At 41.1% G+C, this 26,486-nt stretch overlaps 1 protein-coding gene and 1 long non-coding RNA gene across 2 annotated transcripts in view; one reads left to right on the plus strand and one right to left on the minus strand.

Annotated features, from left to right (window-relative positions):
* The window catches only part of LOC147752593 (uncharacterized), a 47,842-nt gene extending 24,278 nt beyond the window's left edge, over window positions 1-23,564 (minus strand). Inside the window, exons 1-2 of the long non-coding RNA XR_015313639.1 lie at window positions 23,472-23,564; window positions 19,845-19,950 (exon numbers count right to left, since the gene is read on the minus strand). This is a non-coding gene — a long non-coding RNA (uncharacterized LOC147752593). The remainder of the gene's footprint in view (window positions 1-19,844; window positions 19,951-23,471) is intronic.
* LOC111267064 (potassium channel subfamily K member 18) overlaps window positions 1-26,486 on the plus strand; it is a 54,452-nt gene that overhangs the window by 13,976 nt on the left and 13,990 nt on the right. The gene's annotated exons all lie outside the window — the stretch shown is intronic.

Genomic DNA, 26,486 nt, shown 5'->3' on the forward strand with positions numbered 1-26,486 from the left:
CTACGGTTCATCTTAAGCCTCGTCTTCACAGTATATCTGGATTCTGTAGGTTCTTACCTCTGATATTAGGAAATTCGGCTTTTGAACCACGACAGAAAAAATGTCATTTTGTTCAACCAAACGCCTGCTTCATAACTAGTCAGTATCGCACACCATACCCATATGGTATATAGAAAAACTAGCCTCTGCTGATATAGACGACGTGATAAGAATGCGCAGTATAATAGTTCAGTTGACCTAGATGGAACACTGCTAAATATAAAATCAAATAATGACGGCTTATTGGAAATCGAGGAAATGTTATAGAAGTGTTATTATATAACTACGTAAAGCGCGGGCGGGGAGGAGGGGGCTCTTCAAAAAACAAATAGGTGCGGTGGCTTAACTAAACGACGTGCACCCTGACCTTCAACGAGGTCTGCATCGGAATATTGAGCAAGGGGTCTAAGGAAAAAAACCTACGTGAATGAAATCTTCATATGTCGTTTCGACTTTCTTCGGCCGATATTCGACTTCGCGGTACGCTTATTTGGGAGATTACTGTAGTTCCAAGTTATCTCCAGTGATAAAAAAGTTACTATGTATATGTAAAGACCGTAAACGTAAACATTGTTAAGATCTGTATAAAGTACGACGGTGACTTTTTACCATTTTCTGTATATATGATATAAGCGAGATTTGCCTTGTCAATCTAAAATGATTTGGAAGAACATCAAAATCGCATCGCTATAGAAAAAAAAGAAGGTTTGGCAGTTGTAACGCTTCGAATTCCCTAATTCTTTTTTGTTGACTACCGCGCCACCTCAACACTGTTAACAGGCTGCGAGCCTTAATGATGTTCGGAACCAAACAAAAAAGCAGGACGTATGCCAAGCTTTGAGAATAAATATTCTGTTAGTGTCGTTAATTTCACAGTTCTTCCATTGGTATCAGAAGGTGCAATTATATTTCAGACAAATATTTACAAACACATTACACTCACGATAAAATATCGTTTTCACACAATTGTGAGCAATCCTTTGTAGCCCGACTTCTCGACAACTGCCAGCCTTGGCTGAAGTAGGCAACAAAATTCTAGAGTGTGTCATTGTCATAACTTTGCAAATAAGTCACATTTAACAGGAAGCCATAGGTGAGTTTGTCTAAATCCAAACTTTTTTCGCCGAAGTTGTCTCTAAGGTTACGTATGAATAAAAGCAGTTATCTAAACTCGATTTTTAACACGTGCCAAAAAACTTTAGTGTTTATCTGAGATAGCCTTCGTCGCGGATTAGGGATTTATAGCGCTGATTTATCATTCCTTCTTTTCAGCTGCAGTGAGTTTTTGTAGTAAGCGGTGTTGATAGGCGTGTAAGTAGTTAAAGCGTTGCTTAAAAACGTTAGATACAAACAGCAGAATCAAATTTTGGCCTGACAGTAGGCTAAAAGATCCACTAATGCAAGGACTCGAACAGCACAAAGGGGCAAGACGTCTCAACTTTGCTAAAGCTTATCTAATTGATGACCTAATTAACAATTACTATTCATCTGTCAAGAAGAACCGTTAAGTCCTGTGTCGAAAACACGGGTGGATCTCTTTTTTTATTTCTTTCTTTCTTTCTTTTTTTTAGAAGGGTATTTTACCCTTGTACGCGTTATTCTAAATGGAACTAGCTTTTTTTCTAGAAGGGTATTTTACCCTTGTACGCGTTATTCTAAATAGAACTAGCTTTTTTCTGGCACCAAGAATAGCGGATGAGTGCATGCCCGTTATGAGTCTATTACGACGACACGCCTGACGACAATTTTTATTCTATAACAGTACGTCTGGCATATAGTACGATGCCAGCAACACAATGTAGATAGCGTTTCATTAATATCTAGTTCATATCACTAAAAAATAACGTATAAGAAAAGCATTACCTACCGCGTAGCACGACAGCCGCGAAAAAATAAACTTACACCCCTACTTATTAAAAGGTTTAAAATTCTAATGTATAATATATTGATTAAATAGTATTAACTATATACGTGTGTGGCATTGCTTCGAGACAGCGGTGGTAGACAGATATAGAATACGCTTTCAAGTTCTCACTATGATAACATACGAGATGGCCATTTAAAACTCTTACGTGGTACAGTTACTACGTACCTAAGCCATGGCCCTCTGTGCAGTCCCAATATGTGAGAGAGAAAAATAACACGAAATGACGTTTTGGAGATCACGCTATATACATTTGTTCGGCTTGAGTACGTGGAAATAGGGATGTTTCAATGCAAATATCTAACATTGCACGTAAATTACGTATTGCCGTTCAGCTTACTATACTACGATTGATGAATGAAACAATATCTTTCCTTTCATGTTATCTATAATACTCTCATAGTTGCATTGCGGATGATGTGGTGATGAAAGAAACAGAACTTGACAAAGGCTCAGCGTTTATCGATCTATTCATATTATGCTAATCTTGTTAGAAGGCGGCTTGCCTGATCGAGTCCTGAATAGCAATGAATATCATTTATGCTTAACCCAATTTCGAAATGGGTGTTATTTTGGCAATTCAGCAATGACTGTCGTTCGCCCAACAGCTAAGCATTGACTGTGTTCATCACTGGCCGCTGTCCTTAACAACTGCATCTACGAGTTAGATGGTTGATAACAAAATAAACAAGTTATTATTTTTTCTGCCCAAAATCGCTTACAGCAGAAGCAAACTTAAGTTGCAGTCAACATCGTTTTGCAACTGTACTACAGTTTCACGTTCAAGTTCATCGTGAAACAAGTTGACCGCCAAATAGAAAAAGCTTAATTTTAAGGACATTTACGTTGACGTTCAAGTTTATATTCAATACCTATTCGCATGTTATATAATCGCGCATTGATTGCGAAGATGTCGGTAGCCGGAGCGGATGATAGGTCAGTGCCTTTTCCCACGAAGATCGAACATGAGAAGATCGCGCTTGTTATACACGGACATATTGCTAATATTTGGTTCCCTGATTGGATTCGAAGCAAGGGAAAAAGCTTTAATTTCGACAGTAATAACAGTATCTCCTGGATACGCCTGTGTACCCGTTCCAAGTTTCGTATGGGAATCCAATACTGCTTCAGTCATAAAAGAAACGAATACGTCCGAGGCCTATGACGTTACGCCAATACGGATCGAGTATTTCACATGCATGTTTGTGTTCGTATTTGACATATTACAACACGTCCGGTCTGTGGCTTCAATGAAATCTACCTATGTATACATTTATATATTGAAACAACTTGTTGTGTGTACAAGCATCGGCTGTGTTTGTGACCGTAAATGTGACCGTGTAAATATACAAAAATTGCGCAAAACAAATAGACTTGATCAGTTTAAATACATCTGCCCTAGTGCTGCTAGGCCCTAAGCTTAGAATTGTTATAAAAAAAAAAAAATAATAATTATTATACTATAGAAGCCGCACAATCATACTGTCATTTAAATAGACAATTGGGGATGATATTGAGTGTCCTGATAAGGTCGCAGCACAAAGTGTTTTGCTGAAAGTCACGGATTAATTCTTGCATGTAAAAGTTTAAATAAACTGTACTTTCTTTCATTTTCTAACCGATGTGCATAGTAACATAAAATAAAAAATTCCCGGTTTGGCAACGCCAAACAACACTTGTTTCCAGAAATTTCCTACATCTGTATCTGCTTTTATCAAGCTTGCCATCAAACGAACATACTAAGGTTTCGTTTGTTATTAGACTTCGTGCTAGGATTCCTATTGCTAGCTGGGACTTGCTAATAGGATTTGAGGATACTCATGCTACTAAAAACCCTTCCCATCGATTTAGTGATATATCTTTTTTAACAGTGTTTTCGCTTATGTGAAAGCATGTATGGTTACATACGAATAGTGCTGCATAGTTCATTTGATAAATGAAAGCCTAGGCCGAAATCACCTAACAGTCGCACTAGGTAATAGCAGGACTAGTCTTATCATCGAAAAATTACGTAATAACAATTACCTTATTATTGTGAGGTAGCCTTCACATGAGCCTCTGAAATCGTTTCGATCCATACGGCGATTTACAATATAATAGCGTTTTTTCTTTTATTTACATTTCATAGTACATATTTAGCAACATATTTGTATAAAAATACACAATAACAGAATATATATATATATCACAGGATCAATGCACAAGAGACCCGAGCGACGGCACGATGAAACAGCAGCGTGCACGGTGCTTCTCACAGTTTCCCTGCATCAATTACAAATACACTCCTCGCTAGGTTTATTAAAGCAGCGGTCCGTACATAATTCGTGGAGAAGACGTAAACCGCAAAGCGGATGACTACGTCTCGGTTTGTTTGCCCGATTCCTTTCAGCCATTGTTTCTCTTTGTTCTAGTGCTAAAAAAATCCACCATCTACTTCGGCGAGCTTCTGCTGCCACCTTCTGAGACACTCGGAAACGACCTCAGAAACGAGATCTCAGATGTTCAGAAAACAGTAGGTTGTCTGCAAGGAGGTAAACTAGTCGGTTCCATGGTGTACGATAAAGGCCAAGAATGCACTTCAAGAATTAGGTGTTCACTCAATCGAATAGTCCAATTTATACTGTAAGGTCCTCCCAAACTATATTTGTCCGGAAAGCCACTGCCTGTGCCAGTTTGAGGTCGGATAGGCGGAGCTCTGTCATGAGAGTAAAGCAACCTGGTGTGCTTATCGCACAAAATGCAGTCGAAGATTTTTGGCGATGTGCGGAGCGATCGCTGATGGAGATGACTAGCCCGAGATACAGGGTCATGTTAACGTACCGAAGGAGAAGTCCTGCTGGAGACAGTGTACCACTAGCCGCGATCCTGTCTCTGCACGTGATTTTCATAGCAGTAGGTTGACTATTCCCTACAGTTTCATTGCCGCCATGTAAAACATAGCCAGATCCTGGTGCACTTGCGACGATCGTGGATTACCAAGTCATCCGCGTAGAGGGTAACTGCTACTAGTTTCCTTTGGCCTTTTGTTTCAGGAAAGCCTTTAAGTAAGATTGAGAGCAGAGGGAAGCTCAGATTATTGACTCTGGCAAAACCAGTCGTTTGAGAGAACAAGACAACCCTACCGCTTCGTTATCAATATCTGTATCGTTCTCTTGTAAGATCATAGGCAGCGGGATGAGTTTATTCCATAGTACACCAACGTACACTAGGAACGTAGACCCAGATTTTTGGGTACAGAATTGAATGCGGGTTTGAGATCAACCACCGCTTATAGAGGGTTCGTTTGATTGTTGAGTGCTTTTTTAATCTCAGCCATCAGAACACCGTATGCTGTCCCCGTCGAACGATCTCTCCAAAATCAATACTGTTCCTTCAGTATAACTTCCTGCTTTTTGTGTCTTGGTTAGCAAACCAGCGGGCAGCTTTTAGTATACGCTCTCCTTAGCGATTCTAGAAGGTCTGTAGGGCTTCTACAGTGAACTTTTGCTCAACTAGGTTGCGCTGTATCATGAATTCCTCATCACTAATCATAGAGGACAATCGTATCACTCATCGAGAAAATACCAGCGAACTGATTAATCAGTGTAGTTGGGCCCACTGAACATAAGGTCGATCCATGGCACGTATGCTGTTTGTATGACTGTCGCTTTGCCTTTTCGATATGCCGACACCCAACATCTTCACAGATTTCTTCTACTATGTGGCGTATGTTATTTCGCAAATTGTCTTCAACGTGGCAGTCAAAAGATAAGCTGCGGATTGCACCTCTACTATCCGTCTGAAAGTAGGCTCTTGGGCGGAACGACAAAAATTATCGAATTGGGGTCAGTCTTTTTTGGCCGCACGGATGACTAAATGATTTCGAGGAGTTATTATATATAGTTCTCTGTGTAGATAGCATGGAGTATCGGGACGACTTTGTGAGCTCGCTTCAAGAGATTCTTCACACCCAGGCGATGTAAAAGGATTGGTTTCTAGAGATCTGGGACGGTTCCACTAGCATCACGAGACCTATAGCAACCGGAATCTGTGTGTCTACCCTCTTCCAACGAATTGTTTCTTCTGATGAAACGAATTTTATCTATGGCAACGTTCGTTAAAATTGATGAGGAGAACCCACAAATATGATCTTGTCGAAGATATTTTTAATCCAAAACGCAGTTTTTTTTAAGAATGCGGTTTAGCGTCTGTTTTTTAGCTGCCGATCAGTGAGTCCTATCATACTTACGCTCCCTGTTCAATATATTCGAGCTTGGCCTATATCGATTTAATACAACGAACTTGAGGCCACTGCGAAGTAGAATCGGCACAACAGAGGAATTCACCCAATTAATGTCGTTAAGCCATATTTATGTACGTGAACTGTTATCGTCAATTAATGATTTATATATGACCGACGCGATTTCCTACAACATAAACAAAGTCTTGTGTTTCTCGACATCATACTTATGTACGATCCAGTACGCCGATCGTCAGACAACTTCAAGGACCTCACTCAGAAAACACTTGTTCATATAAGGGCAAGTATTTTTGAATCAAATCGAGTTTGCAGTCTCACGCTGACGAGTACATATATATATATACATACATATATACATGCATATATATATATATATATAATGGAGTGATAACGCACTGAACAGCACAGTCCGCGCTCGCGGCCAATTCTTCTTCCTAAACGCCAGATTTTCAGACTTGCGATGACACTCGCTTAAAAAATTTATCAAGGTTTCCTATAGGTCCGGTCATATTCAGCTATTTCATATTCTCCTTGCAACAGTGCGACGCTTGTTCTTTTTGCTCCAACCTAATTTCTTTCCTCTGCTGAGTCTTCCCTTTGAGCCGTGCGCGTATGTACATTTATATTTTCCGTAACAGATCGTCTCTCTACGTGCAGATTTCCGTGAATTGGAGCAGACGTTCGTGTACGCACCCTCGGCAATTTTCTCTCCAAGCGACCACCTTCCCCATCTAACAATATACGCCGTGCCCAATGTAGAAGCGCTTTAGCGCCCGCTGTGTAAGTCTTCTGTATTCCTGCGTGACCGCGGCTTCAGCCTGGCCTAACAGTGCGGTGTTCCCCTTGCAACACATAAAAGAAACGGCACAGGATCTCATAGACGACTGCATATCTTGGAACCTCCATTCTTGTGTCGAATTCAACGATGATGTCGTTCAGATGAGGGTCTGTCCTTGACATTCGCCACCTCAAGACCTCCCGACTCTGTGGCGGGCAGTGTCAGGAGCTTTGCATTTAACATGGGTCCTTGCGTGTCCCAGGAACGCACCGGATCTGGCCGCTGTTCGCGGTAGAACTTTAACTCCGAAATAACTCTGTTCACTGCATGAGACACAATAGCTTGACCTATCTAGACGCAATCCGACTTCATATATTTCGGTGCATTCGGTAATCGCGTGCGAGCTTCGCGAAAGCCGTCGCAGTGGTGCGATAGCTCAAGAAATCTTCACACAGGCATAATAGTAATAATAAAACAATAGAAACCTTTTGAAGTCAAGCAGCCGACGACCACGAATCTAACGCATCTCGCAGTGGGATATAAGCCGACGGATTGAAAATGTGACCAGACAAGATAATCACCAATTGGCCAGCCATGTATTTGGATGATATGTTCTTTCTAGCAAAGGTTTTGGGCTTTAATAGGTCTGCTCTTTGTAAATGGACACTGTCCGCCCGCTCTATAATAGTATTGAAATACTACAGCAGTTGGTAATTTACCGCTGCGATACTAATGCTTGGGTAAACACTGTCCGATACCGACTAACATTTAACACGTATAAACTCTATGTTAAACTGACAGTCCTCACATTTTTGCAGCTTCGGGATAGATCTTCTGTTTTCCGATGAATGAAACAAAATTGTGACTCGACATCGGAAGGAATTTCAGAAGGCTTAGGTTTCTAATAAATTTATCAGCTTAAGCTTCTAAAAGGTGTCTTTTAAAATGGTATCATTAATAACTGTGCCAAACGCTTGTGCTCTTGTCTCAAGGCCATTTTTCATGACTGATATTCACTAGTGTCGCTTTCGGTCTGCATAAATCTGAAACAACTTCACTTTGCAGTCGTACAAAATAAAGTAATAATAGGCTGGTCTCTTAAATACCAGTGTATATTATATATTATTTTAGACGTCAGATCGTTCGTTCGTCGGCCGCGGACAGCTAGGGGATCAAGCTCATAACCGTAGTTTATCTTACAGTGTCCTATTTATATTTTTGTTTATTATAGCCTGTGCAGGAGATTACCCACATGATAGTAGGTTCTCAATAATGTTATCAGTACAAAGCGCAGTTAAAGCACAAATTGTATCTGCATTTTCGCACAAAATCAGGGTGGCAGCTTAAAAGGCAAGACCTCTTGCCGAAAAGCCTAGGGTTGCTAGTTTAAGCTTAAACATTGTATGTATGATAAAGCAAGTGACTGTTAGTGTTTTGGACATCGCCATTTAAAGTCAAGACAGCGTAAGCCTGTCGTACATTTCCAATGGACTTGAACAAAGTAACCGCTCCAAAAACAAGGTACATTAAAGATTTGCCCAATATTAGGTTAGCACGTATGTCTCATTACTATTTATGCATTGTCCACTAGAATATGCCCCACATTGCCTCACAAAGAGTATTATATTACATCTGGTTATATGGAGGCAGGGTCGGAGTGTCTAGGTAGGTTAGTTGGAAGCTAGCGGTGGAGATCTCCAGATCAGGTCAGTGGACCATGGAACTCTATTCGTAGAATAGTCACTGCTGCTGCAGCAACACTGGGAAACACGGCTCACGCAGGCACGTGAAGCACGTACGGCAGCGTGCTCCAGCTTCGCTATCCGCACATCGAATACGATTCACAGATATCCACATAGAGTCATGTACAGTCCCCCCCCCCCCCGCCCCCCGACGTTCCATCTGTCGGGATCTATAAGAAGCCACCGGATAGTAGGCAGCCATGAACCGTTCTGCCAGAAGCTATGGCGGATGGAGGAGCGTTGTGGGATTTGACGGTGACGGGGAAACAGAGGTACTAAACAGCAGCGGCATGGCTGGGAAACAGCAGCGACGAAGAAGAGCTTGTTTGTAGGGAACCTATTTGGAACTGGCTTGGCCGGTGAGGAACCGACTCTATGGGTCTAAGGACCCCCGCATGTATTTATCTCTATCACCACCGCCATCGGTCCACAATCTCGGGGCGCTACTCTCATAGGCAGCAAAACCACGTCACCACATGATTGTATTATATCATGATATGAACAGCCAGGTTTAACCCCCTTCCGCGCCGTTACTAACACTCAACCCTCCCCTTCTTTCCATACCCTCGACACCTCAGCACGCCTTATCGCATATTGCATGATATGGAGCTGTAGAACGTTAGACAGCTTGCTCTGCCGAGGCGCGCAGCCAACGAGTAGATAGGCGGGTGGAATTCGTACAGGCTACACGGCGTGTGGTCTAATTATGCAGTAAGAGTGCGCATCCGTGCGCGACAGAACGAAGGAGCAACTCTTAAGGCAGACTGGGTTTAGGCAGCTCTAGTCAAAACCACTCTGAGAAAGACAATAGAATGGGAAACAGGGATCAAGGCCACGCAAGGCTAGAATAGGTGAGGCTGGGGCTAAAAGAGGGATAGTGAAAATAGTTGCTCCTACGCTTGCAGAAGCTCAGCAGGAAGCTCATCATATAGGCTACTATGTACGTGCGGCAAGCATATGATACGCACACGGAGTGTCTTGCCTACACACCACAAGTGCCTCTTCCACACCTTTGATGACAATGATGCCCCTTCCGTTGTAGTGGTAGTGGCAATAGTGATGATGGTGGTGCTGCGGGGAGACGGCTGCCCCGTCGACGACGACCATGAAATACACTACACCAATACTTTCACAAAAGAGTCATTACAGCCCACGGGAGGAATATAATATATGCACTAAGGAGCGTATAATATAACGGTTATAGCATCCCCGCAGGCTGTCTACACATATATAGTATATGTAGACGAGAGGGACTGAATAAGAAACGAAGGTGAAGGTTAGATGCCCGTGTATAAGTATGTGTCTGTGTGTTTGAGTTGCGTCTGTATGCCTATGGCGATGAAAGATACGAAGCTTTAGTTGAATGCGAGGTATACTGCTACTACGTAGCAGTAGACAAGGATTAGATGGGGGTGTTTGAGGGTGAAACACCGATTTAACCAAAAGACGTCGGGCTTCACAACTAGGTCCTTAAGAATCAACTGGACTTCCTTCAATTTACACACCCGTTATCACATCTGTGTACGTATCTGTGTGCCCAGTTCTGATGGTCGCCGATCGTGTTAAGAGTTGGGCTGAAGTATGCAGAGAAAATGAAGTGACTAGTAGTTTGCGAAACCAATTCACGAGTCCGCTTGCCGCTATATCTGGACTGCCATTTGTATGAAGAAGAGGAGAAGGGAAATTTAAAGGTCCTCTGATAAAAAATGTTGCATTCTTTTCCATTGAAAACTGTACGGTTTCGTAAAATTCCTGTTAAATCAATGCCCCAGTATAAAGAAAGGGGGCAATTATGGACGGTAATAGCAAAGAGGAGCGCTGAACAGAGCCTCAGCAGTAAGTAGAAATACACTTTTGTTCAGTATGCATTTATTTATGTGGATACCCTATTACATAAAGTTGGTCACGAGAAAAATTTACGAGAAGGGTTGCTTCTCTCTATAAGTACTGCTGTCGTATAGCAAACATGGCAATGTGCGACTTGAGTCATGTTCAATATAAACAGCGATGGAAACCTGCAGATGGTCGGCTTTTCGGAATGTACTACGGGAATACGGAAGTGATCGACTGCATAAAAGTCACTTAAGCGGGAAGAGGATGTACCGCTATGGAAATATCTTTGGATTTCCCAACCAGCTTAATGCTATGTTATAGTCGGCTGATTTTGGAATAAACGTTTGTTTACCACGCGGTCTAACGACGCCTTGGACACCAGCGGCACTGTGGCATAACATCAATTAGCTAACAACAGTATAATGCAAACTCTTTCAAGATTAAGATCATTTACAAAGCCTATCAGACTCAAAACGCAGTAAAAACAAGCTAAGAACAACTCTCTTATGAATACATAACACCAAAAAAATTGATGTTTATCTAATCCTTGCCATATTTTCGAACTTAAGTTCGATTTTGGCACACCCGTCGAAAAAAATAGAGCACATACAGACCATTTGCTCCATATGCTCTTATGTACTAAAAAATGAATGATTTGAATACATTTATATAGCAGTGATCCATTGATGCTTACGTCGAGTTTCAGGTTGTGACTGGCTCGAGTTATCTTGTTTAGGATTCACACATCGGCTTCTTGATGTATTCTGATGACGCTAATGTATTCTCTACTCACACTATATATATTACATAGCATTACAACAAAAATTACGGCACTAAAAATCTCTGACAGGCTAAGAAGCAGGCGTGTTGTATCCCTTATGGCCGACTCTTGGCCTTGAAAGGCCCCTAATTAACAGAGAAAATACACTCTTCCATAGACGTTCCTTTTTCTATACAATCATTCCTCAAGGTTAGCGGCTACCCACCATTCTGCCAAACACTTTACACAGATACAAAGAGAACTTGTACATCGGTGTACTTGATTATGCATTTTCCTTCCAAACTGGCAGATTTCTTCTGATACTGAGGGAAGGACAGCTCACGGTCAAAGGTAATGGTCATCACTTCTTCTTGAGTGAAATTACTGAGTGCTATTATATGTCTCCAGGATAGTCGATGATGCTAACTCGAGTCTTGCACAGCTCTCTAACGTACGGTAATATGGATTTACGTTGTACTTGATAAAAAAAGAAACGTACACTTTTTTTTTACCTGGAAAGTATCGCTAGGCACAGGTTGAGGTTTACATACGAGCAAATAGCAATCATTGTCGTGCATTAACATACTAGTCTTTAACTTCCATAGATGGTCACGTTCTGGAGCCAATAGGAATTTTGAAACGAGTCACGAAGGTGACCGTTAGTAATAAGATATGAAATAAGTTGAAGTGTCAAAAATCTCTGTTCGCGTATACTTCACTAATATAACAAGCCCTAAAGCATACTATATAATGAGACACTTCATTTAAGGGTTTACTGTATATACACTGTTTTTCCATAACTGCTTGCGTACTGCACATGCTACCTTCCATGAGGATAGGTTACCGACACATGGCCTTCTCGCAATAAATTTGGGTGTCGCGAAATCCTATGTTGGCTCGATTGTACATTGAACATTGCCGTTTTAGGGCTGCTTAGATGCTTTTTGATACGTTCAAATGTCTGCTTATAACCGGTTTCGGAATTAGCAAGAATTGACATTTGAGTGTTTCTATGTATTTTTTCAGACTTAGGTCCATACAGGTAATGCATGCATTATGAATGCCCCAACGTATATCTATTAAGCTGGTATAAGTCTCTTAGAATAATAATTGTCAGATATATTCAAGTATGTTAGAAACGATCTAACCCGCAGTGATAGACTGACAACAGCTGATAGTGTAACTGCGTAAAATCAAGTCCTAAATAACAAAAGTTAATTGTAGGACATGTGTGCGCATTGCCTGAGGCGAGGTTCCAACTGTAAGAGTTCAGGCTTTAGAATAACTACAGTGATGATCTCGCAGAGCACATCAAAGCCAATCCTGGGTCGTAGTAAGCTTCACATTAGCGACGGTATCAACTAGCCAAAAGTGATGTTTATAGTTGTCATATTTTGCGGTTGATCAATCAACAAAGAGGTATCACAAATTCTGCACTGAGAAATAACCTTGGTGCTCGATACTTCTCGCCGAAAGGGAGGGATCAGAACAAGCCCTTCGTTCCCATGTCCACCAAGACCTTCAATCAAATGCAGACCTGCGCAATTAAAGCGCGCTGTGAACAAACGTAACTTCTTGAAAGCAATATCCAGGCGAAGAAGTGTGGCCTCTTTTTCTCAAACCATGACACTACATAGACTAAATTGTGAACTCACGAGTTCTCAGCTTCATTTTCTTGATAAGGATACTTCTTGCGCCAGTTACGGTAACGTCGTTGATAATATGAGCTCCTAACGTATTCTAGCTGCTATATTTCCATGCAGTCTGCTTTGATAAGCGATTAAAGCCGAGGTGAATTACTGCACCATTGTGCAAACGCTACCTTTTCGTTTAGCAGACGCTACTCTCGTTGATCAAGCGACTCACTAATTATTGTAGTCACGTAGATTAATATGGGAAAAAAATACTTGAGAATCTTCAAGTATATATAGCTAGAGCTGTTTGGGGCTACGTTCCCTCAACCGTCAATTTTGCTTGTCTATTTTCCCTCCAATTAAGACCTCATAGGGAAACTCTTATGTATGCTGCTTCTGACAGCGAACATCACCATCCACAAAATCGGAGTGACACTGACGATTCCTTCCACGCTGAGATTTTGTAGTTCCCTAAATTGTCGATAAGAGTAACGTAGGCCATTTTCAAGATTTTGAAAATGAAAAAAAAAAAAAAAAACACTCGGCCATGGCTTTCCGGTTGAAAGCGTTTAGTAAATGTATTTTCGAAAATTGTATTCTTCGACAATTTTCACACAATTTTTCCGTACTGAATTCTTACCGTGATCGTTTCCGCTTAATGTGTTTTTTTTTTTTATTTCTGAAAGGATGCTGACTGCGTTTGCATTATTGTACACGAAAAAAACATGTACATCGCCTCTCGTTGATTCGTTCTTACGGTTCAAAAACATTCGATTAAATATTGACTAACACTTTTGACACCTTATACATTTCGCCTCGATATTTGCTTCGCAAAAAACAACACACAGCCCAATGTAAGAGCTGTTATTTTTTCGTAAAGAAAAAAATTTTCTTCCCTTTTTTTCGATACGACAACAATCGCATCGCTCTAGCGTGACAGAGCCCTTAGCGTAAAAGCCGAGAATCATGCCCGGAGGTAAGCAAAGGGCAATGGCGCCTACCGCTGTAGCAGACTGCGTTACTGTTCCCGCTACTGCCGTCGCTGCAACAGCAGCCCCCAAAAAAGGACGTATCATTCAGACTCCACATCGAATCCCCTTCTCACTTTGCACTTTTCCTTCACCATCGCTGATACTGTCGATTCCATCGTGTATTATTACACGACAAATAAGAAGTCAACAAACACCACATGTCTAACACTTCGACAACACCTACCCCGACAACTGCTGCAGCTGCCATCGGTTAGGAGCGTTGTGGCGCTTTAGTTCAGTTGCCCATAGTTTGTAGTAGCCCCATGTTGCTTGCTTTAGTCAACATATACCTCCTCTTCGAATCGGCTCCCACTTTGCGACAGTAGATCGGTGGAAGCTATGAGAATCCGACCCACCTATACAGGGCAGGCTTCTACTTAGCATCGCGAAGTTGGCTTACGCACTCAGTCAGAAGAACGAAGCGGAGCAGGTGGAGGCGTGGGGGCGCTCGCTTGTTCGGAGGCCAGTAGCGGCGGAAACAACTCTACCAGTGACTACTATTGAATAATGGACAGCTGGGAGCGAGCGTTATCACGTATGTAATAGCCGCATGCCTCTGCCTCACAACATATGCACTAATTTTCCCCGTGCTACGATCCTCTGTATACATTGTGCAATGAAGTGGAAAGGAAGAATTTAGTAAGAGGCATGATGATATAGTGAAACGTACTGTCCCACGTATTCAGTGGAAGACCAGCGAGATGCTATTTATCATTTCTGAAAAAAAAAAACAAATCGACATAATCATCAGTTGATATATACAAACGGTCCGAAATATTTCCTATAGGTGAAGTGTGACTGATTTCATACAAATGCATGGTCATTTGTTGAGAGTATCTAACATGTATGTAAAACGCTCTGTGAGTCTAAACATACGTGCAATATTTTAGCAATAGATTGAGCCAAAATGTTCCGAAATAGTCTACCATCGGGCCTTTGCCCGTGTACATATAGGCCAAATTTTACACATAGCGAAGTGGTTCTGTGAAAAGTACATTGCCAAATATTACACTTCGGAAATCGTTCTACATCCGAAGGATACTCCCTGCTAGACACTCGTTTGGATCGTTGATACATGGGCGCAGATGCGCAAGATGGGGTTTGTTTAATAGTACCTAGAATCATAACCCTAATACGATAATTCGAAGAGCTATAATAAAATAAGTGAGCAAAAATCTTAACTGATGTATCGCAAATTGATTTTAACTTGTAAGAAGCTACAATCCCACACATACTCCTTGCTTGCACAATTAAATATAGAAAATGTAACTACTTTCTCATGTTCTATTATTAATCAGCTGATTGTAGGTGTTTCTCCTATAGAATATCAGAGGTAGTTACAGAGATTAATTGTCTTCCATGCTTCACTCCGTGTGTGTCCGTGTGCGTGTGGGTGAGTCATATCGAAATGCACTAATGTATATCTTTTGTCCTACTGCTATCACTACAATAATACTGCTATGTCCTAATGTTAAGTTGATGTCCTGTTGTTTTTGTTCGAGCAACTACTTGGTGATGTCCTGACCAGAATTGCATTTCCATTACCGTAAGCTCAGCAGGACTCACGCTTCTCGCTAAGGCTCCCTGCTGCGGTAGTAGGGTCGGACTCGGGACCGACAGTGACTATGTATACCAAAGTTCGCGGTGCCATCATCGCGTCTATTGCCCCCCTGTAGTCTACCTGTTACCCAGCAACTGAACGCACCGTCATATGTCACTCGACGAACAGATGCCGCTGAAGATTTTCTACCTTGTTTTAACAGTCGAATGATTGAGGCCCTTCTACCTTGCGCTGGTGGTTAACGTTGGAAGCAGTTGTGAGAAAATGCCGGTAAGTCGTTTGACGAAGGCTAATTGTGGTTTGGCATTACGGGCGCGAGTCTGGCTACACGATGCTCCACATCAGATTGCTCCAACCTTTGTATATGCTAGATATGTATGTACGATGAGCGGACGAACGTACCGCGTGCATAACAACATCGTTTTTGCACTCCTTAGTGTCAATACCCCCACCACTAGGTCCATCTCTATTTTCACTATTTAGGCTTCTCTGCCTTTCTTACAACCATTAAGAAGGGCAGCAGCAGCAGCACTCCTACCATTACTATTGAAACTATAGTAATAGGATGCTAGTTTCGTAGTAAGCGGTGACCGCCACTACTTAAACAAGAAATATCGCTATGGCTTATGTATGCATTATAAGTTAGCACCTTCCGTTGCCTTTCAAAGCGCGCATTCGTAAAAATATATAGATCAACTATGCAGGGATACTCACTCAGAAAACCAAAGAAGAGCTCTTGTCACTAACGCGCTAACAAAGTTGATAAACAGCAAATATTGAGGACTTATTGAACTGACGAGTTGTCAGCCTTCCGACTGCAGGTCGTTGTAAGCCCGACAAAGGACACGGAACCTCCTCCACTGTACAGGCAAATAAGCTGAACCACCGAATGGAGTTAAACGAATGTGTGGAGAGGTGTCCGTCAAGGCGAGTGTCAATAAACCCAGTTCCATTGAAAACAAGCAGTGTCCAATTCACAGCGAACTTTTTTGCTCGACAGAGCAGGGAGGCGCGCAAGGAACAGGGAGAGAAAAGCCAGAACAGGGAGAGATATATATATGGCGTTCTCGGACATGAGCTTATGCGGTAGCGTTCACAGGGGGCTTCCGCATCAGACACAGGTTCAACTTCCGTTTGCCTCATGGTACAATTCACTAACACATACACACACCATAGTGGAAGCCATGCATTTTGTGGCGGACTACTATATGTTTCTTTTTTCAGTAGGGTTTCTTCTACGTTACGTATATCTTAGCGCCAGTGGTACAGAATTCCAAATCGACGACAACCACCCATTTGTCTCCTTGTCAGATGAATTTCTGGTAAGCAGGTGATTTTAATAAGCCAGACATGCTGTACAATAGATCCTCAATCAATACCAGCCTATTTGCTAGCAAATACACGTAATCATTATGACAGGATGTACGCAGATTCAGAGCTGTCTTGAAGAAAGTAAGCTTTACACAAACCAGTCGACACAATTGGGCTATGATAAGGTTTTGTAGACACGTTTGCTGCCACGTAAAGCCATTGTACGAGCTTGATATTGGAAAGGCGTGTTACTCTCAATCCTTATTCAGGGAGAAAAATGACAACCATTTTATGGTAGCGTTTGCTACTCGTGTTTTTTAACACGTTCTGTTATATACTCTGTATATCACGTTCCAGAACGAAATCGTGTCAACTCTAAGAAACAGAAATGCTTCACCTATTCCAGAAACGAGAAGCGTAACCAGAGAATGTCATTTGCTGCTAGTGACTCCATTTTTCAGAATTTCATGGTTTTACTCTTATCCAGGTTTAGTTCTAGATCGGCATTCGTTACGTACTGTTGAAGGAAGACCGACGTTTGCCGATCCTCAAGCCGTTTTATCCTCCAGATCGCGCGGCTATCAGCGTACAGTGAAGCATCTGCTCCCACATACTTGCCCTTTCCGATTATGCTTTTTGGGAGATAATTCAGGGGGAGAGAGTAGTAAAGGGCTTGTCGCCCTGAACCGTTCCGGTCACCTGTCTGAAGGGTCACCAGTCTCATGGAAAGGACATTATAGCAAAGAGACAGCAGCACAGTCCATCGAAGCCATGATTGGGGAATTCATGTGGTACTATGGTCGCCTGATGACACGAAGGTTTCCGTCAACCAACTGAAGCACACACAAACATATTGGAACAGTGGCCTGATTAAGGCAAACTCTCAGGACCGCGGCTGTTATCGCGAGACAAAAAAGGTGCCATTCAAAAAGTCACTGCTTGTACGTCTGCGACTAGTAGCCCTCTTCATTTTCACAATTGTCTTCGCCTTCTTCTTCATTTCGTGCTTGCTAATATACTCTAGCGTCTTTCGTTTACCCCTCCTCACCCCCCGAATTCGCAAAATAAATGCGCGAGAACCAGCAGAAATTTTCTGTTTCACTCGCACTGCCTTTATTGTCGCATCACAAGCATGCCGCCGCCCCATTTTTCATTAGCATTCAACACCATAATTAGTAGAAACACTAACAGTCATAGGGGCAATATTATAGGTCGATGCGACCGTGCCGCCCCGTTAGGCTGTACCGTAGCTCGTCTAACAACTCGGTTGCAGTTACCTGTTGTTTTTCTGTGCTGTTATTACTTGTTTGTCGTTGACGGCTGTTCTTGTTATGGGGCTTAACTCCTGCTGCTGTCGTTATTGCCGCTATGATGCCCTAGACAAAGCTTTAGACCGTTACGGGATAGTGTAAGGGAAATCATAATTCGTTTGTTATACCAACAACAACAATAACAAAAGCCGCGGGCGCTATCTTACATATCCAACTTTCTATTTTGCTTCCTATCGGCACATTGATGCCGATCCATTTGCAATTCGGTAAACGTATGGCCGTTTGTTATGCCGCGCATCTCAGACTGTAACCAATCTGACCATATTTTTCACTAGCCTTCGTGTGACAATGCCTTTATTCTTTGTTCCTCTAGAACCGTGTTTCTTGTACCGCAAAATGCTTATCTGTGAATACACCAATACTAAACCAATATATATATATACATAGGTATTTTACCGTTGTGTCGATCCTAGTCGTACCCTTATCGATACATCCACACAAACACTCATACATGCTTACCCATCTTGCAGCGGCCAACAAATAGTCCTGATGGCCTGTGTTTCTGTCCCTCCACTCGCTTAGTATTTGGTTATTTTCTCTGTCCCTTTCTCTCTCTCTGTATCGCTCTCTCGGGCTTTCACCCGATCGCTGTTTCGCTTGAGCCGTCCAGCTTGACTTCACTGGCATTTTCTTAAGGACGATTGCGCAGTGTGTCACGCGTTCCTTGATTGTTCAACTGGCAGTAGCGACGAAATCGCTCGCCGTTAGCAAGCAGACATCGCTTAAATCGCCTTCGTTTTTTTACCTCAGTAAGACGATAATGTTCGTGCTAGTTTTTGTCACTTCATATTATTATACATCGACAAAGAGATTCCACCCCCATTCTTCTCCGCTGGCCGCTTTTAATTTGCCCCAATGTATCTGCCCTTCGCTGGCAGCATGTTTTCTTATGCCTACAATAGCACCTAGAAATTATATGTAAGCATAATTTCTAGGTGCTGACACTCTATCTCTTCTCCTACCCTGCTGGCTGAAGGTAGCTAGCTAGCTAGCTAGCTACCACTATTTTATAGTCATTTCTCTTTAATCCTCGTAGCATATATTGGTTTTTACTTCTTGGCTACTTTCCTAGCTCTACCTGTGCTTCAATGCGCTTCAAAGCAAAGACATTTTTAGGCCTTATATGTTTATCTGGCTTGGCCTAGTTTTTACGTACGCGCTATCCTTTTTATGTGAAATTTTTTCAGAATTTGCCAAGCAACGAAAGTGCGTCCCATATGTGAGATAAGGAAACGTTTTTATGTGTCGACCTTGACACGCTAACTCCGATGCCTGCAGATCAGTGCGGCTCGCCAAAGCTAATTTCAAATGCGACGCTATCATTTGATTTGCGAGGATTCCTTACGTCCCTTTATGTCGTTACTACTGCAATAGTCTCTATATGCAAAACAGTTTTCTTATCTCTGCACGTCTAGTAACGAAGCAATCTAAAAAACAGATTAGAGAAACAAGCTTTAAGTCTAAGTCAGGTCTGCATGTAGGAGACGGACACGACCGGTTTCTTTCCGGTCATAATTTTTTTTTTCGGCTTTTGTAACTCAAAATTACCGGTAGCATTTATTCTCTTACTAAAGCTTGCTTTTTTTCCTTCTCACAGGATCTGCCTACATTAAATCAACTTCGATTTTGCTAAAGCTCGGCTATGTGTTTTTGCGTTTACCGTTTTTGCTACAGTAGCGCTTCTAAAATGTTACAAGTGACGAAAGCTCTATGCGGTTCGGCATAACTTCCAAGCAGACTCGATAACGTGCAAGGTGACTGAAATTCTAAAAAACATACACAGCGTTTTCTTAGCTTTAGTTATTATTAGTAGTAAATTAGTAAAAATAAAATAAAATAAAAAATTAGTAAACACCCGCGCTTAATTCTAGAAATATAAACGTATGGTTAACGCCGGTATTGTCGCACACAGCACATATATACGTGTCTAATGACGTATTTGTGTTTTGGTATACGGTTCACACTTAGTTTTTAGGGGCTGACAGATGGTAAGGCCTAGTGAGCCTTTTAAGGATGCGCACGGAAACAAGCTACATCATCATTAGTAGTAATTGCAGCCCCGCTATCCTATATGTGCACCATCGACCATTAAGTACAGCGCCATCATATGTGTGTGTATGTGTTTCTACGTAGCCAAACACAAGTTGCAGTCGGGATAGACATAGGCCGATAATAACATTAGAATATTACTGGCTTGAATAGCCGCTACGGGATGGCATAAGCGAAAAAAACGAATACTCGTCAAGTTATTTTGCTTTGTACTGCAAAGTTTCTTAGCGAAAAATAGTTCAAAGTAGCAGCTACGTTTAAACTGAACAGAAAGATGCCACCTGTAAAAAATGGCTGTTTTCGTAGAAACTGCTATTGCAAGAAATATCGCCTATTATCCATATGCTATGCTAGCTACTGCTATATTCACTGCAGTAGCAGGACAAAGTTATTTAGAAACGAGCGTCATATTCTTTTCCTTGAGGTTCCGTCAAGAAGACAGGCCGAGTACAACAACACTTTTCGAACAGTCCCTGAGACACTTCGTCGCCAGCGTTGCCGATGCAACCAAGATATCCTTTTCGCCACTGTTTCAGGCTGCTTTACCCATTGTTTCAAACATCTCTGCTCTGTAGAGCCGGTAAAGATACGACTAAAATTCGTTTTTTTAGGTCTTTTCAAGGATAACTAGATTGATTTATCGGACTTATAGTATGATTAGTAGACGGTTTTTATACGTTTCTAGGTTGGATTTTCCTTTGGCGTAGATGATCGTTAAAATGTTTCGCGAAGTTTACTACATTTTCATTATCGAGACATTTTATACAAGTACCGAGTAAGTAATCGAGCTTAGTAGTATATGCGAACTATTTTCCTTCTGTAACCTTCTGTGTAAATAAGAAGTAACTTCTGCAGGGTTAAGTTCCTTCACTGCTTTGAGATTGTCGGTCTGGCTTAAAATATTCCATTATTAATATGCACTCTTTTTCTAATTCGCCAAGTATTGCTATTTTTTTATGCGTAAAGGACGAAAAAAACAAACTCCCAACGGACAATCCGTCTTGTAGCTGGATTTATGGCTGGCCCGTAGAGAGTATCTATCACAACGCAGATTTAATGATATTCCGGTTGATGAAATGCACAGAAAAGTCTCGAACCGTATTGGACAAATCTAGCTAGTATTAGCCTAAGCCGAAAGGACTATTTATTAAAGCTATATATATATATATATATATGCGCGTCCGTTTTAAAAGGTTCCTTTGAACTACAATGCAAATCTTCTACATCACAGCAATTAGTACATCGCTAAGGACGTCGTACATATGTTTGAAACTTGTGCCCGGTCTAATATCAAATATAGCTTTTTATCTATATACATATATGGAAAAAAGCAGATGAAAACCAAATGATGTGACGATCAGCCTAAAGACGCCCTAGCTTTTCAGTTCAGCTCCGCAAAAAAAATTTCGCATTAGTACATTAATAGTAAATATATTTATCTTTTTTACTTTTCCATTTTATATTTAAAATTGTGTTTTTTGTTGTTCTTCCAAAATCTTCCAGCTTTATCGGCCGAGCAAATATTATTTACCTTGTTTTTCTCTATATAAAGTTAGACTATATATGAAGTCGGTATTAGAGGCGAGATCTGACTGGAAAATTTAGCTTGAAACGAAACACCGAATCGTCGACTAGGGACAGTGTTTTTTTAGAAATGTCTAAATTAAAAGCTGCTAGAGGGCTCAAAGTCGAACTAGTTTTAAATTAACAGCTCTAACGACTAACGGTTTCTTTAATTAATCGACGAGTCGCAGTATGAGAGCCTATGGTAAAAAAGTAAAGTCGCGCATCGTAAGAAATCGACTACGAAAAAGGTTTGTGTTTAGATGAAAAACCAGTACCGGACTCCTGCCATAGTGTTTCTAATAGTCAGCTAATCCAGGCTAAAGTATTTATATGCCTAAAAAAATAAGTAATGCTCTTAAATGTGCCTTCTTGTGATATATATGTAGACATTCCGTCGACAAGGGCCAAATTAAGCGTCTTTGACTGTCTATGCACCTCGCCACCTCACACCTAATGTATATATATATATATATATATGTATATCAATGTTCTCATGGTATTAATGCAACAGCTTTTATCTAGCAAAACTACCGAAAGTACACATAAGCGCGACCTGGACAAGGGTATCCGGCGACAACAAGCATTTAAATGATGCACCCCTTAGCCGCTGAATAAATCCGTACAGGAATCTCAAGTCTCCATGGAACCGTTCTCGTTAAACCTCTTCAATGTTTTGATATGTCGAGGGACAAGATGTTCAGGCCATATCGTAAGCCTACAACCGATCTTATACCAACAGAGGCTCAAAACTGTAACTCTTATTAATGGCCTTTCATTCTTTCTTCCCGGCACCATCATCACGGCGATCTTCATCAAATCAGCATCGTTACATTCGCCAAATGTCGAAAGCTCATCTCAGAGCTGCCGGTGCATCTCAAAGGTATAAACCGCTCTCCACTAAATATTGCCGGAGAGAAGTACGGAAACTACACCTGCAGCGCGGCTATTACAGGCTAAAGTAACATAGCCGTATGTACAGTGTACAGTATATGCGCACATTGATGCGCAACATTCGAGTAGGGTGCTTCTTCAAAAACAAATAATAATATTATTATGGAAGTACGTCACACGAGAACCGTAAAAAGTAGGAAAAAAAACTCGCTCTGCGTCTCACTCTGGTAGTATGGCCGCTCTTACAAGTCAAGCAAAAGTAGCTGGAGAATAGATGTTGGCTTTCGGTAGGCGCCGACGACAGTAGGATCAATGATCGTAGCAGTAGCGACCCTTCTGTTGTCGCCGGTCTTTCGAACGATCTAGTTCCGCTTTAGGGTCCTTTCCATCCGCCAGTGTAACCTTTTCAATGGAATAACATCTCCAACACCCGAATGTCTGCCGCCACCATTCGATCCAATGCGTTGCGTTCGACTCGAAGACAGAAGGTCTAGTCAGAAACTAAAGCTAAATGCAAAAATAAACGTGTGCATGCTAATTGCTCTTGTGTTGTTATTTCCGCCCGCTTTTTCAATCATTGCCCCATAGGTTGAATAGCATTAAAACGTTCCAGGCGTGGTTTTCCCACGATCTCGCGTGGCATTTAAGCCACCGGTCGAAACTTCCGTTGTTGAGATGGATTGTCTTTCATCTCTGGCATATCTAGCGCGTTTTGCCTGTGATAGCAGGTTCCTGTAGAGTATACCCATAAAATTTTGATCAGAATCTAAGCCTTACTTACCGCCAAATGATTTTGGATGAAACGCCGGCGAGCTGGGCACACTCACCGGTCTGCGGCACTAACAGTCCACACCTGGTCATGCTGGAAAACTGTTGTCTTAACATCATTGCATTGGTAACGCATAGCTAGCTATCAAGGGTCTCGGCTGTAAAGTTTATGCCTCACAATGCACTACGAAGAGCAGCCGATTTTCTGGTTAATTTAGCCAGCTCACGGTTTTAGAGTTTGCCAACGGTCTATATATTTTTCTAGGCATCTATCTATCGTATGCGTGTATATCTATTTGCACTCAATGATTATTCGCTGGATAGTACCAATGTTGTATATACATAGGCCAAAGTCGTTCTTGAGGTAGTGCATCTTGTCCTTCGTATCATTATGATAATAGCTATTGGTTAGCTGTTGTAAACATCGCTACTATTTCTCACATGGTGGTTGATGGTCGAAAAAAATGTCAAATATTTCCATTAGATTGAGTGTCTGTTGGTAGTCCTTTTTTTGCTCATCAAGCTAGGATACCAAATATGCTTGGCTTAAGTTCCACTATGTTGGCAGTTTATGTTGTAAGGTAATCTCCGAAGACACAACGGGACTTACGAGGCTAGTCTTGAATAAATTAAAAAAAAAGAAAAATAGATAAGTCAATTAAAAAAATCAGCAGGACTCCAACAGCATGTGTAAGGGAAATTTCTGACGCTCAGCCAACGTGCTTATCTTTCGAGAGTATGTATTTCTGTTTCTTTTCCTGTGTAGATAAGCAAGAGCTCGTCTAAATAGGAGTTTCAACATTTCGTCTTTGAAGTAAAAGTCGATATGGTGTTGGCCTTATCAATGCCTATGGATCTAAGGGGATTACGATGACACTCTAATTGCACCAGCTGTTACATTAGCAACCTCAAGTAACCGAACATAAAGCCCTTGTAAAAGGCGACAGAGGAGCAGCATTCACGTAAAAATCTAGTGTGAACCCTGCGAAAGTCGATTATCTCATACAATAGTTTACTATCTGACTTGGAAGCAGACCCAATTTAAACCACTCGTTTTCATAGTGCGTATCCAACTTTTGCCCTCAGTTATGCCGGAAATGCAATACATATATATATATATATATATATATATATAGGAACTAAATCAAGAAACAGACAACTGTTGTTAATAGGACACGTCGCTTGACTTAGAGTTATTAGAGTTTAGGTAAATCCTACTTGCGCGACTAGCCAAAGGTCTGGTCGTTTTTACCACTTGAAACTTGCGACTCTCAAGAGTCTTATAAATAACTTCTTAGTCCTTAACATTTATAATACTCACTTCGGATACTTGAATAATTGTACAAATAATTATAATGAACGTTTAACAAATGAACACTGATAAAGGTATCAAGCATAGAATCAGGCTGACACTGATTCGAGATTCTAATGAAGTTCCTCTAGGCTCATAACTTTAAATCGAATGCGCCATGATATGGAACACTTAACATCAGTTGAAGATGTCCAAATGATTAGATATACAGTTTCGATTGGGACGAGGTTTCGTCAAAGTTAGTCGCCCCTGAGAACTAGCCTTGAATGCATTTGTCTATTTTCTCAAGTTTGTAGGGGCCGTTATAGATATCGTAGGCAAGAAACATTGCAGAAATCGTAACTTATCAATACACTCTACTTATAATTGTATGGCTAAGAGTAACAGCTCAACCGCTGTTTTTTTTTGAGAATTTAATTTAAATTTTGAAATTCTTTGATGTAATCTGGCTAATTTAGCCATTTTACGTTTATAGCAAACGACTTGACAAGTCATAGTGTTGGGGCTAGCTCTTGTTTCGATTTATTCGTAGTTATCCGCAAAAAGATTTTATATTTAATTAAGCAACATTGGTCATGATCAAAAGGGTATAAGGACCATATCCTGTGGCTGGATAAACCGTTCCCATAAACACACGAATTCGGCACAAAGAGGTTTACATCTCATTCTGTGTTTGCTTTGTTTTAGACACTTAGTTGCACTAAGGACTGCTAGGACGGTTCAAGAAAGTGGTATAAAGCGTTAGGAATTGTTAGATAAAATCCCATTGAATAATACTTAAGACGTCCTTCATGGGACAAATGTGGGTCGATATACGGACTAGCGCAAAAATGTCTCTTGAAATAGCTAAGAAATAAATTGCTCATCTAAATAATGACTACTGAATCTGTCAAATTAGGCAACTCGTAAGCTGAGGCTATAACATGTATTTGGGTCAATAAGACAGACATTGGGTGATCTAAGAACTGTTTACGGTATGAAATCCACGTATTCTGTGTCAACGAAGAGACAATATTAGTAACAATAAGTCCCAATGCAAAATTACAAGCAACTAATGGCAGGTACATAGCTATATAGCATACAGTATATTCAGTTACGTGTACAACCATTGTTGTAAGTAAATCAACAACATAACACAATAGTATCGCTAGGTATAGCATGTTCAGAGACCCCAATATGCTCTAGACAAAGATGAAAGTTTCTATCTATTGTCACATAACTTGAGCTGTGTGTATGTATGTGTTATAGCTTTAATCTCCTAGAAGCTGATTAATGGCTAGGATCTCGATACTGTGGTTAGTTATTTTGAGAAACGAAGTTCCCAATAGATTTCGCTTTAAGAGAAAGAAAGCACCGAAGTTATTATTCTCAACGGAAAGACCGTCGAGAACAATTATGCGGTCCCTGTTTTCTGTGCCGATTAAAACTTACCACAGTCACTAAATTCTTAATTCCCTCAAGTATGTTGGTCCTTTGTTCGAAATCCCTCTTCTCTATTTTGGAACGCTTCCGTATAGTTGTATATTCAGCGCTCTGTATGGCTTGTAACAAGGTAGAACGTTGTTTTATAGGCTAAGTCCAACATGTGTGTTAGATCTCCGAAGCTGCAATGGTAATTTACCGATAATTGGTAAAACTCGGTGTGACTCCTAATCAAAAACCGTACCTTATTGATTTTCCAATCTTCCTTTGCTGTTATAATTTCTGTTGGCGGGA

Source organism: Varroa jacobsoni, unplaced genomic scaffold, assembly GCF_002532875.2.
Source record: "Varroa jacobsoni isolate VJ856 unplaced genomic scaffold, vjacob_1.0 scaffold_1143, whole genome shotgun sequence".
Lineage (NCBI taxonomy): Eukaryota > Metazoa > Arthropoda > Arachnida > Mesostigmata > Varroidae > Varroa > Varroa jacobsoni.